Here is a 5671-nt window from a genome sequence, read left to right as displayed (position 1 = left end):
AAAGAAATATGATCTTTTTAAAACAATACATAGGATTTTTTGTCAACCTTTCATTTTCTCTTGTTTCTCCCTAGTCGTCAGTGGACGAATACAAAACAAGGTAAATTAGGGTAATATTGATTGCAAGTTTACACGTGAAAAAAATATTTTTGATAAAGTACATGTATCTATTTTTTTATATTTTATGATCTCTCAGCGAATTCATTGCAATCCACAATTACAACAGGAACATCCGAAACCACAGTAATAACATCAATGGGAGTGTCAGATGCTACAACAAAAGAAACAACAAAAACACCCGAGGTCACAACCATAGAAACAACAAAAACACCCGAGGTCACAACAATAGAAACAACAAAAACACCCGAGGTCACAACAATAGAAACAACAAAACCACCCGAGGTCACAACAATAGAAACAACAAAAACACCCGAGGTAACAACCATAGAAACAACAAAAACACCTGAGCTCACAACAATAGAAACAACAAAAACATCCGAGCTCACAACAATAGAAACAACAAAAACACCCGAGCTCACAACAATAGAAACAACAAAAACACCCGAGCTCACAACAATAGAAACAACAAAAACACCCGAGCTCACAACAATAGAAACAACAAAAACACCCGAGCTCACAACAATAGAAACAACAAAAACACCCGATCTCACAACAATAGAAACAACAAAAACACCCGAGCTCACAACAATAGAAACAACAAAAACACCCAAGGTCACAACAATAGAAACAACAGAAACACCCGAGCTCACAACAATAAGGGCGTCATTAACACCAGACGCCTCAACAACTGGAACCTTTTTAAACAACGGTAAATATAATACATGTAATAATTTTAATAGCCGTACACTATGCAAAGAGAAATTTGTTTATATTTGAATCTGAGAATATGTGATTTATAAAATGATAGAAAATTCTCGAATGATGAGTATGTCCAATAAGTTTTTTTAAGATGACTTTCCATAGATCCATCATGTATGATGAGTGTGTCCGATTTCAGTAATTGTACATCCTTTCATAGTTACATGTACCTGAATGACATATGTTTATCCAGTATCTTATGCTTATAGTTAACTATAGAAATGATTACTCAAATTACAAGTGCTTATCCAATAGCTTAAAAACGGGTCTTTATTCTACATATTGATATTATTTGAAAAAAAGTCAACAACAAGTTTTAATCATCATTAATTTAACACGAAAAACTTTATATAAGAGATATGACTAAATAAAATTTTTTAATTTTCTAGGAGAATCCTGCCCATGTTCTTGCGATTATTTTGACAAGGTAAACTATTGGAGTAATCAAAGCAACCTTCTGGAACAGTTCAAAGATCTGGAGATAAAACTCACAGAAATCAGAAAACAGTTGACTGTTAACTTCAGAAATTTATCATCTAGTGTCAGGACCCGGGTTAGTGCCCCGGATGAGAGACAGTCATCTGCTGTCATAGGATCTCTTGGAATAATTTTTATTTCCCTTGTGTTTGGAGGAATTTTTTTGTCAGACTTCCCTATTTTCGTCCAGCACACCAAAACAATTTTGCACAAGTTAAAAAGGTATTTCAATACATTCCAGGACTAATATCAGGACATTTTTGAACGACAATTTAGGCAATTTTACAAATAGTTCATAAAGTATCCAAAAATTATTCAGAAAAAATCCAGTGAACTAAAACCAGCAAAAAGAGATACAACTGAAAATCGCTGGTGGAAGAAGTTAAAAACAAAAGCACTCATACTCAAGATTTTTCCGTTCTGCTTTGTAAAAATGTACCCTCCCCTATTCTTCATGTAATATTTAGATATTTGATTCAAGAAAAACACGTAGAATTTAAAAAAGCCATTTGTAGGAAAAATTTTGCACAAAGCGTCAAAGGTAAAATGTTTCATGTCCCTTCAATCAATTTTACATGTATATTACTCTAGTTGTGTACTTTACTGCAATATTGTAGCCTTCATCCCAGTGTGGAAAAACAGGATTAAAAATTAAAAAGTAAGTTTACATTCAATGTTCGAGTTTTTTTCTCTATTTCTTGCAATACAAAATACAATTACCTTGGTGTCATTAGATGACAATCACTCCAACATAAGAAGAAAGTTAATATCTACTGCATGAAATTGTTTAAATAAGTTAAAGTGAGAAATATTTTTGGGGTACTAAGTGCAAAATGTAAAGCAAGTCTACATGACTTGTGTATGTCTGGTTCATGATCTTAAAAATAGCAATATCACTTAAAGGCCTGGGATACTATAATTTTTTCTCTTATATATATATATATATATATATATATATATATATATATATATATATATATATATATAGACTGGCTCATTTTCTGAACTCATAAACAGGAAAATTGAATGTAAACACAATTATGATAAAATTATATTTCGCAGGTATTCATATAACTAATAAATGCGTTAACCAAGGCAGTGTTTACCAAGAGGCCCATGGGCCACAATGCTGAGTCACCTTGGCCGTATTCCAATTAAAATGTGGCGCCGTCCTGTGGCATCACTCTTGTAATGATTTAAACCAACTTGCATCCACACGGGAATGTTTCAATATCAATGGGACTAACGTGGTCTTGCTGTTCTTGAGAGGGACAATTAAAAAAAGACCTTTAGGTATGTATTATGTATTAAAATTTGAAACCCGCTGACAGCCTCACCGTTACCCCAGGGTTCATTAATTGAAAACAAAAAAAATGAATCTTTGGATCTATTAATTGTAAGTTGTTTTAGGTCCCAGTCGAGAATTTTTCTCTCATATAGAGATGTTACCATATACAGGTTAAGGGCTTAAAATTTATACCTATGCTCGGCACTCAGGACAATTAAGCTGCGAGGACTTTTTATCGTGCAAACGCCTGCCATGACATGGTACCTCGGTTTTTAAGGCCTCATCCGAAAGACCCCTGACTTTCACTTGTAGTGCCGCGCGCTTGAAGAAGGAACATTTACGATCTTTGCTTTATACGCCTTAGATCTGACGCGGAGCGGCGAAGGAAAATCGAACATGGGTCTCCCGATCAGGATGCGAACGCCGTACCACTAGACTACCATGACTGTTTTGAATCTATCACTGTTTGTTATTTTCAAATTTTCCATTCGACTAGGAAGATTTTAGATTACCCATCTTATTTATTTCGTCTTTTGTTGATTGCCCCCCTTTCAAAATGTTGTAACCTTCCATTTGAATAAACATGAACCCTCTTTACCCAAGGATGCTTTATGACAAGTTAAGCTGGCTCAGTGGCTCAGGTGAAGAAGTTAAAAATACTAGTATCAAGTTTATAAATAGAGTTTTCTTTGTTTCATCCATTTATATGAAGATATATTTTTTGTAAGTTTTTTTTTATATAATATCATATACCTAGTACTGTATCAGCCCTGATTCGGGCGTATTGGACTACATGTAGGTGAGAAAGCGTCTGGGAACTAGGGATGTTTCGCTTTCAGGGCTGAGATATCTCTGTCTCAGCCCATTGTCAAAGGGCTGTCTCGCCCTAAAATTCCAGTCAGTTTCTTCTATTGAGCGTAATTTATATTAAAATGTTAAAGAAGATATTTGATGTACTAAAATAGATCTGAATCTTTTAAAAATTATTTATACTTGCTAGAATATTGAGAAAATGATGGTACTTGTGAAGTAAGAGAGATAACTCTTATTTACTGAGACGTCAACAAATCATGGTTTGAAAAGAAATGGACGTTATTTGCTTTGACAGTACACTAGTACTTAGTACAATACCGAGTTTTCTCTTTATGTGTCATTTTTATTAGTTTATTATAAATCGGAAGCAAAACAAACATTTACTATAAATCTCAGACCTGTAACGATTCGATGAGTAACCTGGTTCGATCCAAGGTGATAAGTAGAGTTATCTAAAGTTTGGGACCTTTGAATTTTCATAATCTAATGTGCATTGGAATGTGATATTTTTCAAAACACAAGGATTGATCTTTTTAATGACCAAATTAGGGAAATTCTTTATCAAAATAATCTTTGTAAACACAAAAGGTATTAGATAAACATGTCTCAGTGTGCACTTCTGCATATGTATTCAACTGTGTGGTTGCTTTATAGATGAAAATAAATCTTAATTCTAATGTTTATTTCTATTTTAATTTATATTCATGTTTTAATTTTTGACTGGAAAAAAATTATTTCCAGTTAATCATAAGCATTTCATAATCATTTGGATTAAATATAACCCATCCCTTAGAATGACATATCATAAACAAAGGAGTTGCTCTAAAACAATCAAATTTTCAAATGTTGAACTCTTTAATCAAAGTTTAACCTTACATGTATGTCACATTTTTATTCCATCTCTTTAAAGATATTTTGTTTGATTGACTCCAACAGAGCGCTGCAATAATCCCATAGTTTCTTAGACAAGATTTAAAGTTTGCTCGTTTGATAAAGAGAAAAATTACCTTACATAAGCTTATCAAAAAGATTGCAAAAGATTGTACAACTAATGAGTAATCAAGTAAAGAAAGAGATTTCTTTTTACAGAATTTTGAATTATTATTGAGTATGCAACCAGAGATGCATTGAAAAAATGACACTTTGCTGCACTTTTTATCGATTACAAGTTCCTTGTGACATATCTAATTGTTGACTTCAAAATGTCAAAATGAAACATTTTAGATATTTTACAAAAGAGGCTTAATTAAAATTAACCATTTAATTAAAAAACCAGTTACATCTTGTTCAACTTCAATACAAATGATATAGTCCTTGATTTGATAACCTTCATCGGGGATGTTGATTTTTAGTTGTGACATAATTGTTATGAAGAGTGCGAAACGCAGATGTGAACAAACTGATTAAAAGAGATACGTGTAAGTAACCTTGAAATGCAGCCAAATTTAGGCAGGATGTCTTTTTGGACACGTGGTTTACAGGATTGAATTTGGTAAGTAAAATTGAAATGAAGGCAAATTGTTCAGCAATGTAGGTTGCTATGATATCCAAATCATTACTGAAATATTTTGTGTTAAATGAAATAATCATTCGTCAACAACCATTTAAAGTATCCAACATAATTTGCAATGTTAAAAATAAGTGATATAAAACTTGCAATGTCCAGACAACAGATTTTTTTTCTTTCTTAGAGCCAGAAAGATAAATCAGGTTACGTCAGTTTTAAGCAATTTCAACCAAAGACTTTATGAGAAAACGGTATCGCTGGAATGTTTTCTGTTTCTTAATGAAGGTGTATTGTTAAGAGCCCTCTATACACTGTACACTAGAGAGTTCTTATTTTGTGGTATTTTTATGCAGATAGAGTGATCTGCCCTTTGATCAAGAATAAAATAAATTGAAATGTACAGTTTATTACTTAATTTGTGATCAAATCAAGCATTCATAACACTTTAATAGGCCACGATGAATAGACAGAACACTTCATTTGCAGGTATTTTGCCCACTTAAGTATACAACAGTGATTTATGTTCATCAGTACTTCATTGTCTTTGAACATTTTTCCTGGGGGTAAATGCAAGGCACCCTATGTTGAAAATGTGATAGATAAGCTCAATACTTACACCTTTACACACTATAATTTTCTCAATGTCCAAAAAATATTTTCCTCTAGTGTATAGAGGGCCCTTAAGAGATATCGGCTTATTCTAATAC

General features: G+C 32.7%; 1 long non-coding RNA gene across 1 annotated transcript; it reads left to right on the top strand.

The window, feature by feature from the left end:
• The first annotated feature begins 677 nt into the window (after positions 1 to 677).
• LOC133180161 (uncharacterized) lies at positions 678 to 2030 on the top strand. The gene is made up of 2 exons (XR_009720277.1): positions 678 to 829; positions 1269 to 2030. It is a non-coding gene; the product is annotated as an uncharacterized LOC133180161 (long non-coding RNA).
• The last annotated feature ends 3641 nt before the right edge of the window (positions 2031 to 5671 follow it).

Source organism: Saccostrea echinata, unplaced genomic scaffold (assembly GCF_033153115.1).
Source record: "Saccostrea echinata isolate AGI-Se365-2 ecotype Australia unplaced genomic scaffold, CSIRO_AGI_Sech_v1 ptg000001l, whole genome shotgun sequence".
In the NCBI taxonomy this organism is placed as follows: Eukaryota; Metazoa; Mollusca; class Bivalvia; order Ostreida; family Ostreidae; genus Saccostrea; species Saccostrea echinata.
Note: the sequence above shows the minus strand (reverse complement) of the source record. Positions and strands in the feature narration are given on the sequence as shown.